General features: G+C 41.3%; 1 protein-coding gene and 1 long non-coding RNA gene across 7 annotated transcripts in view; one reads left to right on the top strand and one right to left on the bottom strand.

The window, feature by feature from the left end:
* The window catches only part of DNAJC19 (DnaJ heat shock protein family (Hsp40) member C19), a 734,312-nt gene that overhangs the window by 304,719 nt on the left and 412,276 nt on the right, over positions 1-17,317 (top strand). The window lies entirely within an intron of this gene.
* LOC127056465 (uncharacterized) overlaps positions 718-17,317 on the bottom strand; it is a 402,113-nt gene continuing 385,513 nt past the window's right edge. For all 6 annotated transcript variants that reach the window (XR_007775816.1, XR_007775817.1, XR_007775818.1 and 3 more), the window contains one exon: positions 718-5,069. This is a non-coding gene — a long non-coding RNA (uncharacterized LOC127056465). The remainder of the gene's footprint in view (positions 5,070-17,317) is intronic.

Genomic DNA, 17,317 nt, shown 5'->3' with positions numbered 1-17,317 from the left:
CTGTATTTGGTTTTAGTTGCCAGAGAAGCCTTGTTCAGCCTATCTGGGGGCCCCATGAAATGCTGCAAGCACTACTGAAATGAGTACTTGTCTTTTGTTGTGCTGCATGCTAGCACCATACAGTGCTGAGCTGATAAATCCACTTTTTCTAACACAAGCATTTTTCAAACAAAACTACCATGAGACTGATGAGTAATGCCAGCCTGCCAAAAAAAAAAAACAACCCACACACACAACCTCTGTTGACAATGACAGCTGTTAAATTCACATATTCACAAAATGAGATTTGTTACATAACTAGAAACTACAAGACTGTGCAAGAGCAACTAAATAGCAAAAGAAATTGCTAACCAACAATTAGATTAGTAGGAAAATAAATAATACAGTTTGGAGGAGTATTAGCTTGCTAGCTACCATTACAAAAGTAGCACTCTGCTTGGTATATACAAAGGTTATTGGGCCCTTGAGAACATGCATCATCAATCGCTTTGTAGTTTTGTTTAAACAAAGCTGGTGTGAAGGGGGAAGGGGGCATATCAGCACTGCCTTATATGATGTGAATACAAGGGAAACAAAAAGCCAAATGACAATATCTCTATTGAAGAAGTGGTGTTCTAACTCTAAAAGACTAACAATGTATCTCAAGAACTAAAACAAAGTAGAGAGGAGACTTAGGTTGATTTCATTCTAACATAATAACAAAGACAATGATTTTTCTCTTACATAGTACCTTTTATTCAAAGATCTCAAAGCACTCTATAAAGGTGAGCATTATTATTCCCATTTTACAGATAGGGAAACTGAGTTACAGAGAAGTTAAGTAACTTGCCCAAGGCCAAACCCAAGGTCAAACAGGAAATCAGAGGCAGAATGTGGAACGACACCCACGTCTCTTGACTCTCTGCTGTCTGATCTAATCATTGGCTCACACTGCCTCTTACTACAATCAGTACTTCTATAATTGTTTTGAAAAACTGTAATAAAGAAATATGGGTCTGGGGCAAGTTTCCAGTTGGGAGAAGAAGAATCACTGAAAGACTCCAAACAATGGCACACTGTGGAGTTGGTGCTACAATCCAGAAAAAATATCAGTGCTGAGAAGATGGAAATGCCTATAAGATCCTGCCAACCCACATATGTTGCTGAAAATGCCAGAAAGGGGGTACTGAATATGGTTGATCTGGAGGTAAATCAAAGGGGGGAAAACACTGGCTGTCTTTATTAACAGCAATTTTTTAAAAAATCCTGTAATTAAACCACTATCCTCAAGTTCAGTAGAACTTTTATATATCTAAAATAATCTACACTTCCATTGTATATGCCCAAAGCATAATTTACTTGTGTTACATTAGAATGGGGATTGTAAAGATTTGTTTCCTAATCAGGATTTAACATAATGGGGAAACAGCATACAGAAGCTTTGCATCAGAAAGTGCATGTATAACAGCTACACTTCAAATGAGGGCTAAGATTATAAAATATGCCCTCTCTGACTGAAACTCTCCAACAAGTTGCAGAGGGAGCATATCCTTTATAATTTTATGCACCATCAGGACACACAGCTAAATCACAGATCATCAAGAAAAACAGAAGTTAAAGTTTCAAGGGCCGTGTCCACTGGGTTAGGTTGTATATAATGGCTACTCCATGGTAATCTTTTGGCACCTTAAAAGGAACATTAAACTGCACATCTAACCACAGCCAGAAACAGAAAACACTTCCAATGTGAAACATGTCCAAGTTAATGTTGCTCTTTGGAACCTTCACTTCCATTTCCTGACTCTGAGCTAGATAGTAGCAGGCTTTTCAGTGTAATACAGTAGGTAGGGAGGAGTACCAAACCTCTCACAATTTGGGGCACCTGCAGAAGGGCCAGCCTGAACTGTAGCTCCTGTGGGCGGGGGGTGGGGGGCTGCAACTACATGACGGAGCTCACCCATAATGAGGTGGGGAAGGGCAGGGAGTAGGTGGGGCACTATGGCTCTGCCCACCCCCTACATGTCAGTCAGCAAAGCTGGTCAGCCATGGGCCAAAAGCATAGGAGGAGTGCGGAGAAGGAACTCTGGCACTCCTTCCATGATGCTTCCCTGAGTGCAGCCATCTCTGAGAGGCATGCTGCCTCTAGTGGTTCCCCCAGGGCAGTGCAGCTCTTTACCAGCCCATACTAAACGCTATGGTTAAAGCTACTGTCCTGCTCTGGGTGATTTTGCAGTGCTGCTATAGCTGTGTTGGTCCCACGAGAGTAGACACACAAGGTGGGTGAAGGAATATATTTTAATAGACCCACTTCTCTTGGTGAAAGAGACAAGCTTTTGAACTACATAGACCTCTTCTGCAGGTTGAAAGCTTGTCTCTTTCACCCCTGGAAGTTGGTCCAATAAAAGATATTACCTCACCCTCCTTGTCTCTGTTGGTGATTTTGACTGTTCATCCTTAACTTTTCATTAAGCCAGTTTGTTCGTATAATTCCCTTGCTTTTTAATGAAAGTGTAAAGGAATAGCCTATACTTAATAACTTATTGGAATGGAGCCATTATGTTTTGAAGTTCACATCGCACTGAAATAAACGGCATGAAGGAGGTTAAAAATTCTCACCTTTGCTGCTGCTAATGTTTGGTAGGAGACAATCTATCATTTGTATATATGATAGCTGAATCTTCACTATGGAAAAAGATAAAGGGCTTTTTTCTCCATTTCCTGTGTTTTCATTTGCATCTGTGCATTTTATATCCACTTTGCTCAGGTGCAGATGACTGCACGACGTGAACAGACAGACAACAATCAGGCCCCAACCCGATTTTGTTTTAAGAAAATGTCTAATTTTTCAGGTTACCCTAAAATGCAAGTAAAATTGCAGAGAACCAAAGATCTCGGGATTCACTTCTTTATTTCCGATGCCAATTATTTTTGCCTGTTCTTGATGGTAAGGCTGGGGCAGGGGCTGGGAGAATTTTGATCTGTGTCCCAGGGAAATATTTACATTCTCCATCATGCAGACTGTCTTAGTAGCAGCCCATGTGCTTGTTAGGCAGGACAGGGGAAATGTAGAATCATGCCACAAAGGAGATGAGGATATAGTAAGCTCTGCTAAAAATCATTTGATTGCTCATAACTCTCATTTTTAAATATGTTTTCTGTAAACCAAGCAAAGGCACTAGTCCTCACTGAAGAGTACAAGCCAGATTCTGCCAGTCTTATTCTCACAAAGAGTCCCTCTGAAGTCAATGGGCCTTCTCATGTCACTACGTTGTTTTTACTGTAGCCCTGTTTTAAAAATATGTGTGGTTAGTATTCACTAGGAAAACCATGAGAGGATTTACCCCAGACTTCAACAGGTGCAGGATCAGGCCCTAGTTTATTTGGGGCCCAGCTCTGCCATCCTTACTCACCCTAAGTAGTACCTTACTTCACACCAAGCCCCACTGGACCAGATTCTGAGACCCTATGTAGCTTGACTAATATCTTATTCCACAAATGTTTCACTGATTTCAATGAGATTATTTGCAGAGTAAGGTACTATTCAATGTGAGTAAAGGCAACAGAATCTGAGCCATAGTAACCAACAGGAGCATTTGCACAGTAAAGTACTATTTGTTGTGAGAACCAGACTCAGAACTGAGCCTTTGGGCCAGACTCTGCCACTCTTATTTGTGTTTAATATCTCACTCTTCTGGCATCTCCAGTGGCTTCAGTGGGGCCACTTGAGGGGTAAGGTACTAACGGAACGTGAGCAAGGATATTGGAACTTAGCTCTTATTTACTAGGCATAGCAAGAATGATTTGGAAAAACATTCCTGCTGGGGTGTGTTTATTTAATTTTTCCTAAGAACGGGACAAAATAATTACACAACTTACTTTCTTCATAGCAGTTTTAAGGTCACATATGAAATTTTAAGAACATTGTTAGACTTGGTAACTGTACTTTTCGTATTCCATACAGTCCCACTTCTGCAAATGAATAAGGATTACTCAAGTGAGTATAGGTGCAGAATAGGTTCTTTAAAATAGTAATAAAATAGGACAATCTCAGTAGAAAACCAAAGCATAAAGCTACCTGCTGAGAAGCTCAAATTATATACTTTGTTACCTCTGCACAGTAACAGCCCCAAGAAAATTCGGCATTTCTTACAATCGTCAAGAATATTTCTTCTTGGGTATAGGTATGATCTTAGCATTGTTAGAATTCATATGTAACCAAATTTGTGGCTTGGCTATTTGTTTTACAAAACAGCAATGGACATAGCCTGTGAAACCCGCAGGCTATTTTTGCATGTTATTTAATTTCCTTTTTTAAATAAAAAATTGCATCTATTAAGATTATTTTGAATCTAAAAAGGCTGCCCATATTAAAGAAGTTACTTCCTTAAATAAACAACCTGCTGTTTCTGTGGTGTTAGGAAAATATCCCGTCTTTATAGACAGTGCCTGTTTGGCTACAAATCAGTCAGCCTTATTTACATATTTGAAATCCAGATGCAGAGGAAATACTAGGTTTGGTTTGGAATATACAAAGGGCCTATTTTTCACATTAACATTCAGAATATTTAATATAAAATAGCATTGGGGAGGGGGGAAAGGGCTTTGCTCAAAAGGTTTACAACAGGGGTACTCAATGCTAATAAAAACTTTTCACCAACAAGGTTATTTTAAAAAATAGTTTTTTAATATGCTTTTAATGACCTCTACTCCTCATACCTACCTCCTTGCTTCCAAAATTGTTTGTACTGTCCCCAATAACACTCAGTGGAAAGCTGTCATTCCTGGCTAAATCCTTACTTAGGTTGGATGCTATACCTCCGTTAGACAGGGTCAGAAGGTCACAATCGATTTTGGAGACCACCTGGAGAGTCCAGGCCGTGAACTGACTCAAAAAATTTATATCAGAGCTGGAATGGCCCACCTCCCAGGGCTAGGCCTGGCCTACTACTCCAACTGCAGGATGGGGCCTGCCAGGCCCAACTCAGAAAGAGGCCAGAGTTGTTGACCCTGTGAGCTGACCTCTTCAAACTTCAGGAGAATTTTTCTGGCAGTTACCACGGTGACTGGGCGCTCCAAGCTTATCCTTCTTACTGAAAAAAAATTAAGAAGAAAAAAAAATGTTAAAACCTACCTTGTAGAGATGCCTATCAAGAATCAAATACATAAACGTTTTAATTGTTTGCTTCTTACTTGGACGACTCTAGCATTAATTATTACAGTCAAACTCATCAAGAAGGCAGTTAAGCTAAATAAAGTTTTAATGTGCATAAAAACGTAGTGTTCAATATATCAAATGAGCAGCAGTTCCAAAGCCAGTATGCCATAAATGATACCCCAATGGTTTAGTGTGGAAGTGTAACATTTGTTTTCCTTTTTCTATCTCTCTTCAACCTACCAATATTTCTTATTGATATCAGAACAAACTGAGAAAAAGATCAGCAGAGGAATCTAGTCTCTCTTTGGCTGCTATTCCCTTTGAAAACCAATTGTTTGATTAAAACATTATTGACTATTAAACAATGCATTGTTTTAGTCTCTTAAGCAGAAAATATGTGATCCATTTCATCTATAATGAAATATTACTTAGGAAGTGCTAAGAGAAGTTGTCAGACAGTGTTAATGTTATTTATTTAACATGTCTTTCACACGAACCATTTCTCAATTAAAAATTTACCAGGTAAGCAAAATGTATTCTTGTTGGGGGGGAAATGCTTTAAATGTGATATATTGAAGAGTCAGAGAAGACACTAAGCAAACAACAAACTAAGTGTGTTCTTTATTTATAAAACAGCGAGCAAGAAAAATATTGACATTTCTCCATTTTCTGAGCAATATCCCATTATACATGAAACTTATATGTAGATATGTGTCTCAGACTCAACACCAGACACAGAATCTTACCAAAGGGAGCAAAGAATGGTAAACTATGTTATATCTGCAATAAAATCCTACTTTAGGGCTTCTGGTGGCAAACTGTCAATCAAAATTCCTACTCCTCATTTCTGGTTTAATGATTGCAAATTTAATGTTTTGTCTGGCACCTGGTTTTGAAGTATCTTTTTTTGTTGTTGTTTGAAGAAAGTAAAATATTAATATTCAAATTGCTGCTCTATGGCTGTTACGCACTTATGTAACTGTCCCCTTCCACCTCGGAGGGCAATAAAGCACTGGATGTAACTGAAGAGGTTTCTTCAACATCAGGATATCTTTGGACTCTAGGAGTGAAAACAACAAGGGAAAGAGGTTTGGTTTAAAAAGCAAGAGCGAGTTATATAACAAACCAGAATGTCTTTTGTCCCAGTTTCATTTTTCATCTCCCCTGGGGGAAAAAACAGACAGATGTGTAGTAACCTACATTTAAAAAAAAAGTGAATACAAGATATTTAAAGGACTATTTTAACCAAATCCTCTTTCTTCCCTTCATAATCTGATTCAGCTGCTTTAAAATACTCACATGCCTAAAACACCATAATTTTTTTTTAAATTGTAATAGTTTCAGGTAATTTAAAATTAATAATTAAAACAACACCTCAAGATTCCTTTCCAGGGATATGTTATAGAAATGATCAGTCTTTGATTAACTGATTTTTTTAATTGTTTTTTATTGTAGATGTGTAGGGTGATTTTATTTTAGTTTTAGTTTTTATGTTCCTGCTACAATGTAACAATCAATTGATTGATTAATTGACTAGCAAGAAGAAGGAACAGCGCTACAGGGCTGTTGGGTTTTTGTTTTTTAATCTTTTCTCTCTTTTTTTGCATTCTGCTGAATAGCACTGTACATGTAAACATGTGGCTTTCAATTAGGTAGCATGATTTATGAAGTCATGCTCAGGGCTAGCCAGGTTGGTGACTCAGAGGAGACTATGATGCCAACTCATTCCCTGGTGACAAACACTGACTGTCCTTCCCACAGCCAGGCACCCCTGGCAGCCTTATTAAAAGACCTTATGCTTGGCAGAGCATTGAGTACTAGCGCAGGAAATGAGGTCCTCTCCGGTTTAGTACAGAGATGACTGACGTTCCAGAAGGCTGTAAGCAAAGCCAGAGTCTCCTGAGTCACCATCTTTAAACTATAGGGGACTCTACAGTTCTCAGTTTGAGCTGGGCCAAGAATCCTGCTTTCCTCGCAGCCTAGAATCTCTCATTGATTTAACTGAACCCTTTGCAGACTGCAGGAATTAATCAAGAGAATAAGGGAGACATGTTATTTGGAGGGTGGAAGGTCATGGAATTTCTATCTCCCACATTCCTCCCACCGAACTCCCTCAAAAATCTCTGCTCCCTGACTTTATGCTCAGAGGCTTAGGGAATGTATGTCTTTCCTGAGCCCCTAAAGAATTTTCTGTACTTTGCATTATGTTTTGCTAACTATATTACAACAAGCCATTTATCATGGTCTATAGCTTGGGGACCCTTTGTACGGCTTCCCTTCTTCCAGGAATTTCACATATAAATCACAGGAAATAAGGGAATCTTTAAGACCAAGTGGGCAGCATTTTTTACTGTAGGTCATTCAGAAACCAAGACATATGAACCTGCAATTGTGGGACGCTTTTATTTTTTGTAAAAAGCCCCCAAACAAGCAAATAACCCCCTGGGAAAAAGCTAAAATCTCAGGGTGCATGAGCGAGTGAGGATTCTCAGGGTGTGTGTGACATTTTTCAATCTAAATTCCCTCCATGCTATTGAAACAATAATATTTAGACCATGTGGGGCTCAGATTATTGCTCTAATAAATTGTTTTTATTGGTTCATTGTGGCAAATAAGCCCCCGATTGATTTGTCTCCTAATCAGCATGGAGAATGCACTCCGCTGTAATTAAATCTTGTGTAACAGGGCACTCTGTGTTCGCTGGGCTCTTCGCTTGCGGTGGTATGAAATACAGTACATCAAACGGTATACTGTACGCGATAGGCACCGTGCCAGCCCAGAGGACGATTATGCTCGCTTGCCTTTAGTGTGGTTACAAATTAGTACAGCTTTATGATGTATGTAACAGCGTGCATCGCATGGGAGCAATAGGGAGGTTACTGGAGAAGGGAAGTGGCCAAAGATAAGGCCTTGTCTCTCTCTAATTTCCATAAAGGTTTGGCCACTTTAAAGACTTTAAGTTTCTTAAAATAGCTCTGTAAGCATCTTGTACTGCATCCCTCTCTCCCTTTCTAGATCACCCGGGGAGAACTTCAGGGTCCAAGAAGTTTCCTCTCGTTCCATAATCAACTTTTTAGCTGCCAGACAAGCTAAATTCTCGCTCTCGCTGGGCTCTGGATGGTGCTAGAAGCTGGTACAAAAAACGGTGGGTGGACGGAGGGTTGTAAAAGACCCTCCGGAAGTGAACCAACTTCGAGATTCAGTTCTCCTGTTCTCTGACAACGGATCTGCACACAAGTTACAGGTGTTATTTGGCAGCATCACCTGAGGATTCCTCCAGTCGCCATTGTTTGCTGGCCTTTTCCAACACACCTCTTCCCTATTTGATTCCCTCCTGGGGATTTCTTTCCACCCTGACACCCAAGTGATTTTTTTTTAACCTTCTTAAGCATAGAGAGTAGATGCAATCTCGCAGTAATATAAAACATTAATCCGGGAAGAGAAATGAGATTTGTTTGAAGGGCTCATCTTAAATCAAAATTTAAAAATCCCCTGATTTTGCTTTCACTTTAATATTTTGATCCAGCCTTTTAATGCAACGTATTGGATGTAACCGATTCAGAAAGCTCAAACAACATTGAGGTGAAGTTTGTTGTCCGATTGGAAATATCCTCTTCGATTTCTGGGCATTCAAAATAGTTTGGAACTTCTGTAGACTCTCACACCCACCCCCGTTCTTGCACACATCCACTTAACACACCCATCAAGAGCTACACACACACACACGTTGTACCCCTATAGAACTAGCTAATACATCCAAACAGCAGCAGCAGCAGCACACTGGATTCCCCTCGGAATAACACGCTTCATGCTTAAAGACAAAAGTATATGCGAATAAGCTGTAAATGAAATTAACTAAAGCCAAATCATCTCCGGGGCCTGGAACCCATCCACCCGGCCCAAGTAGTGTCCTGGCTATTGGGAGCTCTTCCCTATTGATTGGAATGGTCACTGCTTTAGGGTGATTGAGGACAGATTAATGCTTCTATACATTAATGCTCTTTTCTTTCTGGCTTCCCTAGCTCTGACTACAGGGAAGCAGGCCAGCGGATAATTACCCCTCAGTGCAACCCTCAGAGCTGGCCTAATCCGAAAGCTCAAGTGCCCGTAAGTAAAACTTCAGGAAAAGTTATTGAAACTGACAAATACAGGGTGACAAATAATCAATAAAAGCCCAGTTCGACATCCTTTATTGTTTTCAGGCACTAACAGCAAGTAATGAAACCTCTGCGAGGACCTGGGGGGGGGGACAGGGGCTGGGAGCTTGTCTTTTCTGTTGGACAGTCCCCAGTTAAAGAATCCGCAGCATATGCAGGTGGCTCACTCACTTATCAGTCTTAATAAATGACCGCCTCGTATGGGCTTCCCCCACCTTTGTATCTGGGTCCCGCAGCTTCAGTTTAATTTAACTGGAATCACTTTAATTCTTGTATCTGGCGACCATCCACATTAACTAATATTTAATATTCTACGTGTACATTCTAGCTACCGTGATATATATAACCATATAGATAGACAGTTGCTTTATAAGTGTATTGGACATACACACAGACAGTTATTCTCTGTGTCTATATATAAATTCACACACACACACACACACAGAGCTATAGCAACCTAACGTTATATTCCTAATTAAAATTTCAGTCCTTAATCTCTCTAGATTTTCAATGCTGTAATTTGTGAAGGTTTATAAAAGGACAGTGTGAAAGCGGAACTGGATCTGTCGCCTTCTCTCTCTGTGTCTCCATGAATTAAGTTCTGATCTATCAGTTTAAAGACTGTGCATAAAGTTGGTTCACTTTCAGTGAGGGATTTTTTTTTTTTTTTTGTTAAACTGGAGGCTTCTCGTGTCTGTGAGCTTTTGAGCTGTGTAAACGAACTGCAGTGTCACATAATCGATAGGGAAAACTCAGCTGTCACAGATCCTAAAGCAGCCTCTTGCCACAGCAATAACATGATTTGGCATTTCAAAGTTTGGGAACGTGCTGTCTGGGCGTCTCGGGGTCGGTGAAGAATATCTAAACAGAGAGATGGAGGCTGTCTACCGGTGCAAACAAATAACGAGGAGCTGGAACGACCAGAAATGCCAGTTTCCCATTACTCCCCTCTCCCCCTCCCACACGCACACATTCATCACTATGTTTTATCAAGCTTGTCCTGCCCAGTGTGCTTGCTGCCGTTATTTCACCGGTAAACACTTTTCGGGCAGCTTCCAAACTTTTTGATCCAAATGGAAATCAGGTGCAGTCCGGGGCATCGGAATTGAAACAGCGATTACACCCCAAACAACCCCAAAGCCCTGTAAGAATGTACTGTATAGCAGCGCCTTTTGCCCATCTTCAGCCTAAGCCACACAATCCCAGACCAAAAAGAAAAATCATGGGTGACAAGAAACAACAAATCTCTCGGGGGCCAGTAATACAATGGGGGTGACACTTGGTTAAATCGCAGACTTTCTCCGAATCTTTTAGGAGCTTGAACACGATGAAAATCCAAACCTCTTTTCAAAGCCAACTTTGGCTGACTTTCTGTAGGACGGCTGCTCCGCAGCATATTCCCATATAACGCACAACCTTCTGCGCCCTTGTCATCACATAGTTGTTAGTGTGATTAGTAGGGAGAACATGTTAATTCGACCATGCATATCAGTGTATTTTACTATGATAGACAGATAATCGTGACGTGCTAGATTACAGAGCAACTAGAGACTATTTCAGAACCGGTGAAAGGTTACTCTCGGAAATAATGATCTGGTTAGCCTGCGGCAAGAGATCTATGTAATTCAGAGTTAACGCTCAATGTTCCCCGGCCATGTCTCCTTGTATCTCAGTATTGAACAGCACAGATGTTTGAAGATAAATTTATGAAAGAAGCAGACCTTTGCAGGCAAAGATTTTCCCACTGAAGATGAGATTTTTAATTGGCTGTTGGTTGAAGAACGGAAGTGTAGGAATTGAACGGTCTATGCTGTTGGCTAACTGTTGTTCATAGTTCACTGTCTATGCACACACCAACACTTCTCTCTGTATATACACACATATATATACAGAGATGTACCCAAGAAAGTAACTCACACAGTGTGTTCAGATATAAAGGGTTTGAACTTCATATTAGGAAGCTCTCTCAGAGGAGCGATAAACTTCTCTTTGGTCAGGCCACAGTATTTGATCGTATCTGTATTTTCTGTTTGTCCCCACCACAATGGAGCCTGTAGGCTGAATCAAGAAATGGGATTCAGATCGTTTGATCTGACACGAGGAAACTTGCGTTTGCAATATTATAACACCCTAGAGAGAAAAAATCGGAGCACTGTTGCTGAGACAAGGAGTGTGCTTAAGTACCACTATGTTTCAATCCCTATTTGGATATAATTTAAGTCTCCTCTGGCTTACAGTAATACACTCTCCAACCTCAAGCTGTCCAAAAAGGGGATTTAATGAGGCCGAGTTTATACACTTATATAATTTAGAGGATTGGCTGTAGCAGTAAAATGACAATTGGTACATGTGTAGTGCAAAAGAGGTGAAATCCCATCCAGGAACCAAGTTGCTCATTTCTGAAGGAGCTGTCATTTCCAGCAGGGGGGACACAATGAGAGCGCCAGGAGTGATGGAGCTCTGATCTCCATCAAGGAGAGAGAACCACCTGATCAAAATGGGCCTCTTGTTCTCTCGTTACTCGATCGTCGTGTGAACTTACCTTATTTACAATTATAGGCAATGAGTGAGTTCCCCAGATTGCAATACACCTATAGCTTTGGTCTACCCCTCTTTGTTATCCAGATCATCTCTTGGATGGAATTCTGGGCAACTCACAATAAAGGAGCAAAACAAATGCTCCCAGGGACCCATCTATCTGTCTATACGGAGACACACAGACATGCCAAGATTCAGACAGACGCGCATGTATAGTTATATCATTGGAGATGGAACAAGCCAATGCTTATATGAAATAACTGCACAGCTGCTCCAACCAATTTAAATTACTATTGCATGTACCGGATCAAAAATAACCAACCCCCAGAAAGCATTAGATTATTTGTTTTTATGAAATACCAAACAGAGCCTCAGTGGTACTGCCCTGATTCAACCAGCAGGTTTAAAAATCTCTTTTATATATATATATAAAATCCCTTCCCGGGTAGATTTGACCATTCTTTTGATAATTTCCTATTTCCGGGTCAGTCTGGATCCGGGGCGTTTGCACAATTAAACCGGACAGGGAGACACATCTATCCTGAGATGTACTGTACTTGGGTTCTCCATTTTACTGTGAAATGGCACAGTGTGTTTGCCGGATTATTATCGCACCACTGCTTGTGCATTTGTCTCTTATGTCTAGTGTCTGTCATTACACAAAGCGTTTTGAAGAGCTAATTTCAAAAGACAGAAAGTATACACTTACTATAAAAGTCATTACATTAGCATGACAAGCGTAAAGTTCCTACGTTATAATTTGGTTATAGATCTGAAATCTTTACTGCAAGGATGAAGACTACAGCGAAGCACTAATACAAGTTAGGACGATGATCTGCCGTGTACAATATGGGAGGATTTAGGAAGACTGGGGGAAAAGGTCCTTGTTTCATCAGCCTGTTGGTTGGTAATTCACTAAGGGGTAAGAAATTATCTTTGTTTTTTCACCAAACGGCGAGGATCCGATCAGGAAGTCTTACAGGGAGGTCTCCTACACAACAGGTGTCTGTGCATGTGATCAAAAATTATCGGTGTCTTTCATGGTCAAGAATATCTAATCTTGAGCAATGTATATATAGCATCAGCCATGTGATAGTTAACTCGCGCAGGTGGAAAGCAAACGCTAAAATGCAAAGAGTGTTTTAAAAGCAGTTGTTGGCTTTCTGTGCAGATTAGAAACTCTAATAAATCCAACCTTTAAAAATAGCTTCCTCTGCGGGAGAAGAAGTGAAAATCCACTCCTAACTAACTGAGACGTGTCTCCGTATTACTTTATCGCAGTAGTCTTAGAAAATACACACAGATTTAGTAGTGGCACATGTACTGCCCTGGCATGGTATCGAATATACTCCAACTTTAACATACACCGTAGAATATACAGTACACGGCATTTTTGGCAACGTTGAGTTCTTAGACTAGCTGTCTCCCTGAAACAGAGCCTCAGTGGTACTGCCCTGATTCAACCAGCAGGTTTAAAAATCTGTTTTCAGTTTTCATTTTGCATCAGGATCAGTACGGGAACTGATTTGTTTGGTGTTCAGGAAGCGCACTACAGTTTGTGGATGCCTTCCATTTACCTTCTCTTCTTCAGCCGTTTCAATGATCATCACTGACCTGTTAGTCATACCTACAGCAGCACTGTTCCTTTTGCAGGCACCTCACCGTTGGTTTCTTTTCCCCCTGCATGTGCCTGCTATTTAACACTTGCTACCTTTGTCATTAGAGTCCTAGAGTGACTCCCATGGGTATATCTGAAAGGAAGACCCTCTGCATTCCAACACTGCCTCCTTACCAAAGTAATAGCAAAGGGACCCATTCAGACACATGGACCACACTGAAGCATTAATTAGGCTGATGAAATCCATAGAAATGTATGGATTCAGCATAATCGAGTTTCTTCTGCGGACGATAGTTAAGGAATACGTGAGCAGCTGGGAGAATAGAAAGTACTGTTAGGGTGAAGTCATGCATGTAATTGAGTATATTTAACATAACCATTTTAATGATCGGTGATTAAAAGTGCATCTACTTAAATTGTATACCTCTGCAATTTGTCCATATCAACTTTAGAGCGCTCACAAAGAAAAGGTCGTCATATACATTTATAAACAAGATCCCTTACTGGCTAAGCATGACTCCGGCAGGACAGATAAACTCTCTGCTTCGGCAAAGGGGGGACGGGGGAGGAGGCCTTTTGCTAGAAAACAGCTACACCAGTGTGATATTAATTAATCACTGTTTTGGCCCCTTTTCTCTAGAATGCACTCACACTATTAGAAGCGCATAATAAGTGAGTTTTCTTTCCATCCGTAACTATTTATAACAATTAGATCACTTGAAAAATCCTTGGGCTTCTTTCACGTATTAACAGTGCTGCTTCTCCGTTATTTGACAAGATTTTTAATTTTAAATAGGAGGTTTCCCCGCAAACTCTTGCCAACCATCAGGCAAGGTGATGATATGGGATTAAACTTCTCCTTCGGTTTAACTTAATAGTATCAGAGTTCACATACAGGCGCGGGGACGGGTGGGACAGACTTAGGGAAGACAGAGATGATGGGCATGTGTGTGTCTCTTTGCAGGAGATCCCCACAGCATGGGAAATTAGCAGTTGAAATCTGCCAGTGGGGACTATGTTCCACAAAGCCCACGCGTTTGGAAGGCTGAGTTTCTCTCGCTTTCCTATTCACTCTGCCCAGGCTGGAGGCAGCGAATAAATAGACTCATTGTGGAGCCTATACACAAACCGACCCAACCCAGCCCACCCCACTCCCCCGCCCTTTATGCTTAAAAAGCATACAAATCTGCAATCGCTCTGCACTAAACTTTCCTTCTCACTGTACAACGCCTCTTAGAAGGAAGCGCGCCGGCACACACACAAATATACATATAACAAGGAGGCAGGGTCCATGCTGGGCAAGTTGATCCCAGATATCTACTAAAGGAAGCACGTTTTGCCTCCTGAGCGCACAGATTCGTGTCCATCTCCTTGCCGAAGATAACGGTTTCAAAGTGGCAAGATATATTCAGACTCTTTGCTAAAGGTTGGCTTGGGGGGAGAGAAAGAAAGGTTCATTTGAGTTTATGGAGGAAAACGTAAATCAATTCCAAACACACACACACACACATACACACACACACACACACACACACACACACACACACACACACACACACACCAAAATATAGCTGTAAGGTGAATTCCATTTGGAGACATTCCACCAAACCTAGCCCTCAGTTTCCCCAGCAGAACCTTGCACATCAATGTATGTAACCTATAAATATTGACGAGAGGAGTCGGACCAGAGCATTATTCCGTGCAAGAGAATTTGTAGCTTTGAAAGCATATTTTTCTGCTGGCTACGGTGGCACTTAGACAGTAATGTGGGCCGTGAAACCGGGGAGATTTATATCTTTTGGAAAGTAGGACGAGCCAGATGGTAATAGCGTCATTAACAAACAAACTTGGGATGCGCAAGTGAAGCTTGAAATTGGGAAAGAGATCTGGAGAACAAAGGGGGCTGCTGTTGAGAGAAAAGCCCCTCTTCTGCCGGCCAAAGCTAAGGGCACATTCTGGAGGGGCTGCTCCTACCCAGCGCTAGATAATAAACGAGGGCTTTTTCCTCCCCTGTTGTGACTGAGAAAGGGCAGAGAAAACTTTTGCAATAGGCAAATGTGGCATTTATTTATGTGTAACCCTTTGTCGTCTCAAGTGTCCCAAATGGGCCTTTAATTCAAATCCCCGGTTTGATAAGGAGGGATTGAACCTCCCAGTTTATTTTATAGAAACAAAGCGCCGCTTTTGTGCCAGCTGAAGTGCCGGGAGTTCAGTAATTATTGGAAAGTTGCTAATAGTTTTAAGTAAATATGAAAAGAGTAGCTTTTTTCTGAGGTGGGGAGTGGAAATACCTGCCGGATTTCTGCGGGTCGCTCTTCATTTTTTTTTTCAGCATTCCTGCTATGTGAGGGAGGTCATGAAAACCAACCACCACAATAAAACACTTGTACATAATGGCAATATACAGTGCACCGGGTGTAGACATCGCTTGTATTTATAGACAGTCTATAGCTGTGTTCTATGCCACACACAGTTTATCTAAAGAGCTTTCATTCTGTATAATACTTCCAATGCCTCGTTTATTCATCCACTCACCCAGCACACCGGACTTCCACTCACGGCTTATCCTAAATTTTGCATGAGTAAGGACTTCAGTATTTGTGAGTGTCAGTCATACCTACATAACCCACCCGCAGAGATCCTACCTACACTGACACACGACAGAATCCATCAGTACTTCATACCCCAGCCCGTACAGCCATCCACAAGGTACATTACACCGGGAGGGGGGATATCTGTCTATTGAAATATTAACGTTCTCCCCGAAAACAATATAAATATTAAGAGGTCTTTAGGAACCCTCCTCCCTTAAGTATTAAAGTTTTTTCCCCTGAGTAGGGTTGGTGGGTATTAGATGATCAATAGTGTCGTAGATGCCTGTTAACAGCTCCTAGTTGACAGACATATGCCCAGCTCTAGACTTTTTTTAATGTACTAGAGATCTTTAAAAGCCCCGAGGACTTACCCTTAAGGCATTATTCAAAGAAAAAAAAAAGCTGAGACTGGCGGTTCGTCACAGGCAATTGTAAAGGGTTTCAAAGGGCCGATCAAACGAGTTGGAGAGTAATCTACATTAAAGTCCGGATGGCAGTGTTACAACATGCACCTGCAGGGTATTTGCTATCCATGCCCCTTACAGAGCTACAAATCACCATTAGAGAAAGCTGCTTAAGCTTCCTCCTTGCTTCTAGAAAGACTTACTCCGGCTACTTCACTTTGATATTTATACATCTTGTTATTGATAAGGACGTTAAAAAAATCCCCCTCCCCCTCGAAGTATTCCTAGGCACTCGCAGGCATCCTGCAGAACTCTTGTAAATATGGGTATTTACTGCAGGACTTAAACCTCTCCTGGCCAGGCACATGTGCGTATGACACTAACACTGGAGCAAATCGATTCCCTATCTGCTTTGCAAAAGCTTCTGGCTCACTTTGGCTAGTGTGTGGCGTTGTTGTCTTTCCACTTGATTTGCTTTACACTGAGCTGCACCTTGACTCCGGAGAAACTGGGGAAGGGAAGAGATGGTAAATGATAAAAGACAAATCACACTGAACAAACTGTGTGTGTGAGAGAGAGAGAGAGAGAGAGAGAAAAGTGCGTGGAAAATAATGGCTATAGGAACAATAAAAACGACAAGAACGTGCTAGATGCCAAGATACGCACATTTATTCGCATTTTAATGCAACAGAACCTATCAGTAGATCTGCTCTCCGCACTCGGGCACCGGGTGTAACCGAGGAGACAAGGCAGCGGAGGACGTATCGGAACGTTAAATGTCCGGCCGGATTTTCTCACAGTTGCGGGAGGCGCAAATATGGAAATTAGCTCATTATGGAGAGGGAGTGGCAGCCAGGAGTCCCCCTCCGCTA

The sequence above is a fragment of the Gopherus flavomarginatus genome, chromosome 8, assembly GCF_025201925.1.
Source record: "Gopherus flavomarginatus isolate rGopFla2 chromosome 8, rGopFla2.mat.asm, whole genome shotgun sequence".
Taxonomy (NCBI): Eukaryota; Metazoa; Chordata; order Testudines; family Testudinidae; genus Gopherus; species Gopherus flavomarginatus.
This window is presented reverse-complemented; position numbering and strand designations above follow the sequence as displayed.